This window comes from Apostichopus japonicus, chromosome 15, assembly GCF_037975245.1.
Source record: "Apostichopus japonicus isolate 1M-3 chromosome 15, ASM3797524v1, whole genome shotgun sequence".
In the NCBI taxonomy this organism is placed as follows: Eukaryota; Metazoa; Echinodermata; class Holothuroidea; order Aspidochirotida; family Stichopodidae; genus Apostichopus; species Apostichopus japonicus.
The window spans coordinates 16,194,148-16,207,991 of record NC_092575.1 but is presented as its reverse complement, the minus strand read 5'-3'; the positions used below and the strand labels follow the sequence as shown (position 1 = coordinate 16,207,991).

The 13,844-nt window shown below is 34.2% G+C and overlaps 1 protein-coding gene across 1 annotated transcript in view; it reads left to right on the top strand.

Moving 5' to 3' along the window:
• Positions 1-1,258: 1,258 nt before the first annotated feature.
• Positions 1,259-13,844, top strand: part of LOC139980494 (ras-like protein family member 10A) — a 59,363-nt gene continuing 46,777 nt past the window's right edge. The window contains exon 1 of the mRNA XM_071992147.1: positions 1,259-1,613. The gene's annotated coding sequence lies outside the window, so the exon portion shown is untranslated. The remainder of the gene's footprint in view (positions 1,614-13,844) is intronic.

The window sequence follows — 13,844 nt, the reverse complement described above, 5'->3', positions numbered from 1 at the left end:
ACCACGAATTACACGTTCAGTGAAATTAATGATATGTGTAAATGTTCACCTCTCGGACTCAATTTCCAAATTTCCTGCTATAAACGTCTCACCCGTCTAGTGGCAACGAGAAAGGAAACGAGGCAGGGGAAAAAAATATATATAAAAATAAATAAATCGTGTTTGAAAAACGCACTTTAGACAGGAAATGTATGAAAGGCGACAACATGTACCGAGGTAGAACATCTCTATAACATACAAACATGGACGACATCAGAATTCGTTTTGTCGTTTTTGAAAAGTAGTCGATTTTGATAAGTTTTGTGTTAGATACATTTCATACTCATCAATTTCCATTAAAAAGCTGTTCCTTAACCATACAATAGTCACGTATCACTGGAAATATTGACGAAAAGGGCTGTTAATTCGTGTTCAATACCGATACCGATGCATATGCATTAACACTGTTACAGTATCATTATTGTTGTGATGTTTAATGCGTGTGTAATTGTTGTATAATTGGGAGTTAATCAGCGGTCTACTGTGCGTTTATCACAGGATAATGCACGGGGCCGTAGGCCGAGTGCATCCAGTGATAAGTTATACCCCACCCCCCCCCCCGTCAGTCCATCATCCTGTGATAAACACACGGTAGACCGTTGAATTCCACGTATGGTCTAATGAGATAGCTTTAGAATGACCTTATTGCACATAGTGTCCAGTTTCATTTTCAAATCCATGCTTTAAGACAAAAATACTAAGCGACTTATTTTTGTCCTCGATTTTCTACATTTATAAAACCTCTTGCAGTTTCCATTTAACTCAATGTCATTTATTTCACGGAGGATGGCTTTTCTCTGTAGTCAAAGTTACTTCTCCACAGAAACCCATCATCTTCACCAGTGTGACATTTATTTTCACCACGTGTCATCAGAATCTTTTCACAACTGATTGGACTACGCGTCAGGATTTTTTGGAAATTTGAAATAATATAGTCCGATTTATAAGTTATCTTCTAGACCAAAAAATAAAAAAATAAAGAAAATATGAAGAAGAAAAAATACAGAAAAAAAAAAAGGCGAGAAGCACCTTTTGGCCTCTTTTGAAATATTGATGAAATCAACAACTTCAAAGTAAATAATAAACAACGGGAAAATGCTAGAAATAAAACATAAACTGATTTGGAGTATGTCATCCCAAGGCATCCGTATCTTCTACCGCTGTGGCTGATTAATTTTTTTTCTCCTTTCCTGTATGTATGGGTTTTCTATCTAAAGACTGAATTATTTCACGACAGACTGTTATAGGGTAAAGTTGTCTCGGGTATGACACAATATGTAATATTTATTCGCCTTTTTTCAAAGAGACATTTGTTGCAAAAAAACTTTCTGTTTTCAGCTTATTTTTCTTTTCTGGGGGATGGAAATTTACTGGATTCACTTAACCGGTTTTGGAGTGTAAAATTTCGTTCGTTATTATTAACGTTATTGTGTGTGTGTTTGCGTGTATATATATATATATACGGCAGGGAAACGATTATAAGGATTATACTTGGATATCTACAACATAATACAATGCGTGATTGGAACACGTCGATAGAATCACACCTATCCAGGGTAGCAGGCATATAATAGGTAAGTTCGTGTGTTTTTTAATGATTCTTATACCATTCAAGTTGAGCCAATATATATTTGTAGAACGGGATTTTCTTTCAAATGAACGTGCTCCTAATAACGAGGCGCGGCTGTTGAGGCGAGAAAACGAATATCTGTTTGACTGCGAACTTGGTGAGATGTGACAACAATTATATCGCATGAGAAGCTTTGAAAATGTAAAGATTGTAGAGGGAAAGAATTGCGTTTTTCGACAAAAAGAGAAAAACATATAATCTAAAAGTAAAATATAAAGCTAGTAATACTTAAATATATAAAGAAAAGGAAAAATCTTAGAAAGGCTTTCATTATTTTCTCAAATATCTGTTATTTAATGTTTGTGTATGCATTTGTTTATAAAAACACTGGAGAGGATTTGTTCGGCAATATTTATGTACTTCTGTCCTCAAGTTTGGGCTGAAGTATATAACTGAATATTTGTAATAAATTAAAATTGTATAACTGAATCTACATAATGAAATAAAATAGTATAACTGAATATACATAATAACATAGTATAACTGAATATACATAATAAATTAGTATAACTGAATATACATAATAAAATAAAATATTATAACTGAATATACATATTGAAATAAAAATAGTATAACTTGAATCTACATAATGAAATAAAATAGTATAACTGAATATACATAATAAAATAGTATAACTGAATATACATAATAAAATAAAATATAATAATAGTTAGGATATTTTGTTATCAGGCCACATTCGATTTGAATCTTACGAACCCATACCATTCTTATTATTACAGGCTAATTTGCGTTTATTTGAACAGATTGAAACTCGCTGGAAAGTAAAAGGTGGCAAACAGCAATCCACGCTAAAAGGTTTGATATAGTACCGCCTCCCTATTACACAAACACCTTGCTGTTGTTTTATTGCCCCCAAATACACTAAATTGGCAACATTTGCAGGGGCTGTGACTGTGACTGGCTTTAAAAAAGGTTTTAGAGAAATGAATGTGAGTGCACAGGGTTGTCTTCTGTCAGTCATCAGTGTTGAAGCTTTTTGTTGTTTTTTCGTTTGGTTCTTTATGTTTTAACCAACTTCTAAGAATTCAGAGTTCGATGGGGACTATAGGAGGTTTTGTGGAAGGGTGGAGGTTTGAAGGGAGTAAGGAATATGGGTCACATTTTAGGTCTTTGTAAGGTCATTTATTGCCCAAATGCTTTAGCTATATTTAATGCAGGTATATAACAGTTTAATCGTACATAGATTATACAAGAAACTTTCGCCTGATTTAACGTGACTCATCCTGACTTCGTTCGCTCATACAGAAATAAAGTGTACATCTATGTATTTGTGTATGTATGTTTGCGTGTTTGTATGTATGTAAGAGCAACATGTACAGAACATGAATGTGACGTCACATGAGACGGGTCATCGTTATCATATATAATGTAGTAAAATAAAATGCAATTAAAAATCATAATCATTTACTTTGTGGTCAATCAAAGCATTATATACCGGAAAGGATGAACTGAGTTATAAACTTTGAAGGTTTAATGTATCAAATATAATAACATATTGCATGACATTCGTGGAACACAAAATTTGCCTATATTCGTATATTGAATCGACTTAAAGTTTGAACTAGGGGAGTTGTTATAAGTAACAGCCTGCAAGGTTGAATACTCTGTATAGTAGATCTATTAATGGTGACTTGACGGTTTTTGATATCTATGTATTAACTATTGCAATGTTTGATCAGTATGACGCAATCATGACGCAATTCTCACAACACTGATATCAAACTGACAGTTTCATGTAAACATATAGAATTTTCACCTGATGTGAAATGTTCCACAATATGTTAATGATATGTGGCTGATCAGATATCATTATATTTTCGCTTGATTTTCGTAAATGGTTTTAAGTCGACACTACGCTAACATTTCTTAATAATGTAGTGTTTATTTAGCATAGTCAAGTTATTTATTATGAAGGCTTTGTTATAAAAAAAATATACTAAAAAAAGATGAAGAAAATCAGAAAAAAAGAGACTATACTGGGTATTTTCTCTGCATTGTTAATGCGTCCGTACGAGGACATGTTTTGTACTAAAAAGGAAAGATAGAAAAAAAATCAGTACACATTATTTAAAGATTAAGTTGGAGTCTTACTCGTTCAATTTGGTACACATATCACGAATTAGACGAAAAGGCAAACCGCGTTCAGAATGTTGTTGTTATTAAATCTTAAATATACGACCATTGCACCATGCACCCCCCATTCTTCACCCCCGACCAAACGCCATCGCCGATCCACCTTCGACCCCTCCCCATTCAAGCCTTCCTTACAACTGAAGAGTATATGAACACCTCTACACGAACAAGCGTAACTGCATTGTCTTCTCTTGGGTTAACTGAGTTTCATTTTTATATCGACTATGCTAACTTTTAGTATAGCAAAATAGTCTAAATGTTTTATAATGCTGCTCAATCCATATGTAAAGATTCCTTCCACTGGCCAGAATGAAATCATCAGTTGCCACGAGCTATGATGAAAGTGGATGCGGGAAGAGGAGGGGGGGGGGAAGGGGTGGGGACATGTCCAAAAATTATTCCATAAACCCGGGTATTTAAGATTCGTGATTCTAAGAGGTCATCCTATGATGTTCATTGTAACTGTCGTTAACACAAATATAACTGTACTTCTCAGTATGGTGATTTCAGCAAAGAAGGAGAAAGGAAAAGAAGTAGGGTAAAATAAAGACCTTAGAGATTAGCTCGAGAGCCCTCACTTTGCCTGATCTTGCCGACGGCTTTCGTTCAAGTGCCTGATTGTCCATTGATTAAGAGCAAGTGGAAAGGTCACTCATTATTTGATTATGGTAATATTTGTCTCGAATTATGGTTAAAAAAATAAAAATTCTACCAAAAATTGCATTTTTTTCCTTTCATGAATTATTGCCGAAAGGAACAGAACATTATCACGAATTAAAAGGCCGCTAAGAAGCACAAAATCAAGTGAAACTTAAGGATCGGGTTTTCATTGTGAAAAGTAAAAACTTAATCAATCCTTGTGACGTGAGCTCCAAAACTGGTCTACTTTTCATTTTAAGAAGAAAGTCAAAGCATAGCTTCATCAGTCAAGGAAAATACTATCCTCGAAGTTTCCCAATTTTAGTACAGTAATTTGCTATTATAACTGCGGTTAACGTACATGGTTAATACTTGTCTTTGAACTGGCTCCAACAAGTATATATTTAACCTATGTAGACTACATTTTGTGTCCATTTTTGGATCACTGCAGTAGCAGAAAGCTTTTCACTGTATCCACAATAGACCCCCTTTAACCTAATCATGCGTATTACCTGCTCACGTGACCTAACTTCACCATCATGACCATACTGTTGTAGTCTTGACAACTAGGGGGGGGGGGGGGAGGAAGCAGTTGTACCTCTGTGTTCACAAAGGACAACGCGATCGTCATCAAAGACCGGAACGTGTGGTCTCTTGTGATTTGCTCATGGCTGCGTTGAAATGACACGTGTCACGCTTGATCATTATTACAAGCACGTTATATCAGAGATTCATGTCTCTCTCTTTCCTACCAAAATTAAGGCGTAGTTAAAAATTCAGTCGCAGAATCTCTGGCGCATACTAAAATCTACAGTTACGTAACTAACACAACCAGCTGTTTTCAAAACTGTCACGTGACGTAAATTCATATTATTTAAAAACAATTATCATTATAGTGTCGCATTTTAGTTAGCAGTTATTTTCTTCCCCAAATATGCCTAATGTATAATATGCTCTTCTCAAATTTGCAAGTAAAACTTAATAAATCAATAAAAAAAAACAAAATAAACAAAATAAACAAAATAAACAAAATAAGCAAAATAAACAAAATAAACAAAATAAACAAAATAAACAAAATAAACAAAATAAACAAAATAAACAAAATAAACAAAATAAACAAAATAAACAAAATAAACAAAATAAACAAAATAAACAAAATAAACAAAATAAACAAAATAAACAAAATAAACAAAATAAACAAAATAAACAAAATAAACAAAATAAACAAAATAAACAAATTAAACAAAATAAACAAAATAAACAAAATAAACAAAATAAACAAAATAAACAAAATAAACAAAATAAACAAAATAAACAAAATAAACAAAATAAACAAAATAAACAAAATAAACAAATTAAACAAATTAAACAAAATAAACAAAATAAACAAAATAAACAAATTAAACAAAATAAACAAATTAAACAAAATAAACAAAATGAACAAAATGAACAAAATAAACAAAACAAACAAAACAAACAAAATTAACAAAATAAACAAATTAAACAAAACAAAGCAAAACAAGTTAGCTATATAGTAACATATGTTTCAATTTTATTGTGTACGATACTACCTTATACCGAAAGTTTATCAATATTTCTTAGTACTTGAATTTAATTTTGTATAGGCCTACTATATTTTTCCTTCGTTTCCATTTTGAAATGCCTTAATTTTAGCCTTGAAGAATATTAAACAATTTTTCTTTTAGTTCTAAACATTCAGTTCCCATCAAAATTGAATTTGTATTATTTTTTAGGCCGGAATGATTTTAATATGAAAGCAAATCGATGCTTAATTACTTAATTACGAAGCAAATGAAATTTGATCATTTTCACGTCCTTCTGAAATTTTACCAATATTTCTAACTTTCTTAGGTGAATCAATAAATGCATGATAAATTACATTAGTATTTGTATTGTCTTTACTCAAAGATGCAATCGTGCAGTAAGAAGCTTTCCTTTAACCTTACAATGCCGTGACAGGTATTTCCGTTCACAAATCCAATATTTCACTCGAAACACGTAGAAGCAGAAAGGCCAAAAAAAAAATTGCTTCAAGTTACGCGAAAATCGAAATATAACTACAATTTTTTGCCTTTCACGATTTTTGACACTTCAGTTTTATCTATTGTAGTTATTGATTCTGCGTGTAATATTTCGATGTAAACTCTATCATATATATAGGCTATACAGATCCTTGGGCTGGAACACACTGCAGTTCTTTCATTCTTCTTGTCGTTAACAAATGCGTATGTGCATGGTTTTTAAATAGGACAATTATGTTGTGTTTCCTCCACGGAAATATTCGAACGCAAATGGGTTTTTTTAATTTATTTTTTAATCAAATCAACTGGTTGATGTCTTTTTACCGCTGAAATTAGGGCTAAAGCAGTATAGTGTCATACATCAACAATTGAAATCAAATATTACCGCATAGCCTAACATTAGGCCTATACCGTATATAATACAATCATAATGCGGTGTTCTTTCTCTGTTATTAATTTAACGTTGAGATATCTACAAGTAAAACGAAGTTAAAGAATGGTTTAAGGTTTGATTCCAGATAAGTTATGACTTACAGAGGAGTCGAGAGCCAGGCCCGGCCCAGGGGACGATTATATCATCCCTTTTTGAAATCTTTAGTTTTCCTCAAGTATATGATGAAAGTGAATTTACACTTTCATTTCACCGAGCCCCCTAATTAACCCTCCCGGCACAAGGGTTTTACCCCCGATCATCCCCTTCCACTGAAAAATGAGTATAGCTAAGTCGTCTTTTCTGTTATTGTAAACTTCAGCCCAGACCATAACAAATGGCGTTGAGAGCAAATACCGCACTAACCCTCATGTTTTAGTTACATTATGAAAATAAGTATACATTATACTTTATCCAAACCTCCCGGGCGCCCTAGTTGACCCAGCTGCACAGGCCAACCCCTACCCCACCCCCACCCCCACCTTCAACAACCTCTCAGTTTCTTCACGACTGCCTATAGCATAGAGTTATTATTTTCTAAATTTTCCCTGGCACTTTTTATGTATAATTTATAACGTGACCGTATACTGCCTGAATAGGCTGAATGATTGTGTAGGATATATAAGCCGAGGCCCACACACACTTCTCCGTGGAAGTTTATATACCGTACGAAGTATCGTTCTACAGTGTAAAGCGTTTCTCAGCTGAAAACCAAAAATCTGTGTATTAAAAATGAAGCTCTTTGGTTATTAAACTTCAAATGATGTCCTTCTGAGAAAGCAACAAAGAAAAAACGAGGAAAAAAAAGAAGATTAATTCGGGGTTATCGACTACACATTGAAAGCCAAAAGAGACTAAAAAGCAACGTACGCGACACCGGCATGCTATTGACGTGAGTTTCTGAGGGAGTTAATAATAATGGAATAATATTTAATAATCTTTACACACATCGGCTGTTAAGACGAGTATATAATAACGTCCAACTGAGCTGGCATTATTCCCCGCGAGCGGTAATGATGCAACAATTTTAAATAGATGCTTAATAATTGTCTCATTGGGAATCACAGTCGTTAAATTCTCTGAACACAAAATTGATATAAAATTGAAAATAACACGTCAGTTAATAAAAAAAGAAGATATATATAGCTGATATGATAATGATGCAACTTAAAAATTGGGGGAAAATAATAAAAATATTTAAATAATCTGATTTGATGAAAAATAAAGATAAATGGATACAGTCTTTCGCGTCTAGACACTTGATGTAGCTTGCGCACCTTTAACTACGTAATTGGTTTTCACAGAATGGAAAAAAAATGTCGAAACTTTCATTTCATGCAACTCTAACATTTCCTTGTTTAATACTACAGAGTCTTCTGTCGATGTGATGATGTAATGCAAAACTATACCAAATTGAGAAAATAAATATTTGAACGTGTTGGAATATGTATGGTCGATTCCACCAATCAGGAATAGTTTTAGAAACTTGCGTTCATTGTTTGACTTTTAAGAGCCATCACCATTGGTTAAAAAAATATGCATGAGAGTCAAATGAATAGCCACTCATGGTCAAATTATAACATACATTGTGCATTGCCATCCTTAAAATGTATTTTCCTTCACTGATATATTTAAGTGTCTTATTAAAACACCCCCCCCCCCCTACCCGTTCTCCATTTTGGGAATAATTTGAAGGGTCACGTGTATGAACACGAAAATAGATTTGAAAAATTGTCACATTTTTGGAAGTTATCACTGCATGGTGATATGCAAAATGCGATAGAAATGTGACACAAGTTATACAGCTCATTATTCAGTGTATGACATTGAAAAGCCATTCAATCAGAGTTTTAATGTCAACATGTATTATTTTTTTCCCTTCTTTATCGTGGATTCAAACCTGAAATCCTCTCATTTTATAATGCCAGAAAAATACATCACTCTGATGAGACATTTTCAACATCTTGTTCGTTTTCACATCATATATATTACAACTTTCTAATCTTCAAAATGACAATTTTGATGCGGAATCGTGCAGTAATAAATGTTCAATAAAACGGTCAGAATATTCCATCTTGCTGTCATCCGAGGGGGAAAATAATCAATAATTTACATTTGAACTATCCTCTTAAAATAGATTTCAACTACGATGTGAATTATATTAATGTTTTACAGGATGGATATAGATTTAAAACATTATTAAAAATCTCGTGGGCATGCGCTTCAGGAAATATATATATTTTCTGTCGGGCTTATTTGTAATTATACACATCGACGTTTATAACCATCCATCTGATCGATTAAGAAACAAAATAAATGTGCAACATAAGATAAAAATCTAAAAATATATATAAGAGATATGAAAGAACAAAGATGACAGACATTTAAACTTAAAAGCAATGAAATATACGCCACACCAACTCCCTGGCCACATCTGTATGTTACATATATAGATGTTATGTGATTGAAAGTTGTGACGTCACCTATACAGGCGTTAATATAATATAGTTGAGTATTGTTTGGAGTGTCATATCCATACGTACCTCGCACAGGTCTTATTGTACAGCAGTTATACAGTGTCCTCATACTTGTATCATTATCGTGGTGCACAGACTTTGCGCTGGAATTCAACCAGGTTTCTTACAGAGCAATATATGTATGTATATATGTATGTATTTTAGATCCTCCTGCAAGCAGGAACTCGCGAAGAAGTCTCATTGGCTTATCAAGGCCGCAAGCTGACCGAAGTCAGTCTCTTACATTCATATTTATCGTCCATGATTATTAATTGTCAATTGTCAACAACTCTGTAACTGGACGACATACATTAATCTTGGAGTGACTCGAACTCGGGACCTTATGATTGAAAGGCACCGGCGTTAACCACTGAGCTAACACTCTCTATATGAGGTTCTAAATCATTTCCACAATGGAAAATTTTCAAATATATTAATGTATTGTGTTATATGTATATATATATGTGACTGCATCTTCAGTTCCCGCCATCCGTTTTTTTGTTGAAGTTTGCATGGCATCTTACTGTCAAGAATATAAATCGGAAAGTAGTAGGCCTACTGTAACGAAGGAGACCGATCATATGTATTGCGAGAATTTTGCATACATAGGTATGCCACCTTGACGTAGATAACAGTATGAAGTCTTATGGATATGTGTAGGCGACCAATCACCTTGAGTGCAGAAGTATATGCATACATGGCAAGTTACCGTATAATACGTCTGAATTCATATGTAAATCCGCATGTAATGTCAACAGTTAACACATACAGATATAGCACCTTACCGTAAATGAAATCTGAATTATTACATAGGTATATAGGTAAATATTTACCTTTATTGAAGCAGCCTGGCGTATATAAACGTGGCATCTTGCCGTATAGTTTGTATGAAGTCGTTAATAATAATAATAATATTTGATTTCTTATATATAGCGCTTTACACAAGCAATAGGTCTCAAAGCGCTTTACAGACGATATGCTACCCCTGGTCAATGATAACCTGTCCCAGAGACAATCCCTCCAGGCGGCTCTAGTTATACTGTATACTGCGCCCAATGACAAGTTACCTCACAGGTACCCATTTAACCCCTGGGTTTGAGAGAGGCAAGTGAGATAAAGCATCTTGCCCAAGGACACAACGTAATGAACAAGGCAGGAATCGAACCAGCAATCCTTGGATCACGAGTCTGACGCCTTAGCCAATTGGCCACCACGCTCTCAAGTCGTACGGCTATACAGGCGACCAATCATTTTTATGGCATGAGTTCGCACATGCAGATATGTCACCTTACCGTAGAATAACCCGGAAGTGGTAGGGGTGTTTACGTGACCAGCTATCAACAACCGTCATTGTCTGTCGACAGTTCACATGTACAGGTATAGCACCTTACCGTATAATAACTCTGAAGTGCTAGGGGTGTTTACGTAACCAGCGATCAATAACCGTCATTGTCTGACGACAGTTCACATGTACAGGTATAGCACCTTACCGTAGAATAACTAGAATGAAGTCTTAAAGGAAGTTCGGCAACCAATCACTTTTAATGCACAAGTTGGCATGAAGCAACTTGAGATCTATCATTGTAATGAGTCTGAAATACGGTTTTATATGAGACCAAATTATTTTTATCTGTTTATTGCATGATTATGTATACACATACAAGGTGGCATATACAGCAATAGCACCTTACCGTAGAAGAACAAATATGAAATCGTACCGAATGCAAAGACGACTAATCACCTTTAAAGTCAAACCTTGCATACACGACCCTATCATTAATAAAACTGAGTTCGTATACAGCTAAAAAACGACCAATCTGCACCTTTAAGAAACTCTTCAGTTTGTGAGATATAAAATGAGGAAAATCAATTCATCGATCACATGTACTACATGCCTACTGTACATAATTCATTATTGCCCGATCGAAAAATTCTACCCCCTACTTTATAAACAGCATAAACAGAATCACGACAGATCGTGGCGTTAGGGTGAGACCTTTCATACTTTCAAGCCTGTTAGCATATTTTCAATCAAGTTGATTACAGCAAAGTTCACATATGCGCCTTTTGCTGTCTCATGACATTTTCAGCAATTATTGAACCTTGCACGTGATGCTTAAAGCAACATTCCCAAAAATAATTCCAAGTAACACGACATTTGTTAATTAAGTTTTTGCCATATGATCTAAAATAATACAAATAATAATAATAATAGTCATCATCATCGTCATCGTCATCGTCATCGTCATCGTCGTCGTCGTCGTCGTCATCGTCGTCGTCATCGTCATCGTCGTCGTCGTCATCGTCATCGTCATCATCATCATCATCAACATCGTCATCGTCATCGTCATCGTCATCGTCATCGTCATCGTCATCATCATCATCATCATCATCATCATCATCATCATCATCGTGGTGTTGATTGTCATCCAATTGTTAACAATGAAGTTAAAAATATCATGTTTTGATTGAGTTATTAGAGTTCATAAAGAAGTTACATTAACATTAATTCCTCTACTGAGGAGCCGACGTCATCATAATCTTAACCTTAAAGGAGCATTCCAGTGATCTAGCGTATTTTAAAGGTGAATGTCGTTGAGAATCGAAATAGTTATGGGAACATTACCAGAACTCATATTTATTATTACTTTATTGGAATTGTAACAAATATTTGAAGACTAAAATCCTGCCCCGAGTCATCTTTTTGGAATAAACACGAGAAATATCATCAATTGGCAGATGAGATACAGTTTAAATATACTGCGGGTGGTTTGTAACGTAAAGGGAATTTATCCACGACAAATATTCAAACCTTTACTAGCATAATAGTAACATATACTGCGACATCTAATCCGAAATTTTTATTTCATTTGTTAGCTCTCTCGAACATCAATTGTTGGATTGTATTGACTGAAGATTTTGTGTTTGTTTGTTTGATATGGTCAGTGTTATGTAAACCGATGAGAGGAGAGTTTCTTGGCATTAAATAAAACCTAACGTTTAAGGAGTTAGAGCATGATATGATATGTTCAATTATAATCGGTTAGTATTTCAGATTCTCGAAGCGCAATAAAAATCCGGAAAGCTGCTTTAAGTTCTTTCCGTATGCTATGAAAATGTCATTCGCTAATTGCTATAGTATATCAGTTTAAAAATATCATTTCCAAGAATACTATAAACAGAAGCTGGTTTAAATAAGAAGAAAAAACACGATTCGTGACTTTGAGGATAAACAGTGACATGAATGATATATATAATTTATATTTTATTGAAATTTATAGCTTATAATATGAAATTAATATTCTACCTGCTCGATCTGAGATACAATACTGGAAACTGACAAAACTATGAAAATTTACTCTTTGAAAATTAGTAATATGATAACGTTTTAGAGGAGAGAAAGTTTGGTGGTGGGATGAGGGGACGCTGGCAGTTTTGTTTTATGAACATTATTTGCATTAGAGGGACTTATAGCGGAGTTTCCATTTTTAAGTTGTACCTATTCGGAAATATATGAAGTATTGGAGCGGTAGGTTGACAGAATCTGCTAAATGCGTGGAAAGTGTCTTGGTTTTGTTTATAGAGTTCATAGAAAGTTAACGTCAACAATGAGTCCTGTACTGAGGGTATGACGTCATCTTGCCTAAGGCTCGCGGTATACATCTCTGTGAAATGTATTTCTTCCTTTACTTAAGGCAAGTCGTCAGCTTGAGAAAACAAATAAATATATCATTTTCAAACTACCTGTCAAAAATCCTCCTACTTTATGGCGAAGAATAATTAAACCGAAGAGTAAAGAGAAACATACCTCGCTTGAACATGTTGCCAAAATATTGACGTCGAACACTTGAAAAGAGGTAAACAAACACACCATCTGCCATTAAAATGGATTCGCATAGTTTTGCAAAAAAATGTAAGGCATTGACATATACATTTCGATCGCTCTGTGAGTTATGGCTATACTCAAAGTGGAACGAACTTCATTTTGATTACCTGCCATGATTACAAATTTAAAGTAGGTCGGGTACATACACGGTTTCACCTTTATATAGTACACCAAACTTATATGATTTATATACCATATCGAAGAACCTTTTAGGCATAAATTTTCCCTCCCCCCTCCCCCCCTTTTTTTCTCTTTCGTTGCGTCGTATTATGTAATGCAGTTAATCTCCCTACGATCGACATGGATAATTCCTCACTGAGTGGAGTTTCGTGTTTTCAAATATCATTTGAGCTGGAAATGAGCCGAAGGGGTTCTTTCGTTATAACTGTCTAGGATATGTACTGTCATTCACTAATGAATCTGCGTTTATGTATTAAAACAATGAAAACTAAGGAACAAAGAAAGTGAGAAAGAAATAATTAAAAATAGAACGACAGAATAATAATAA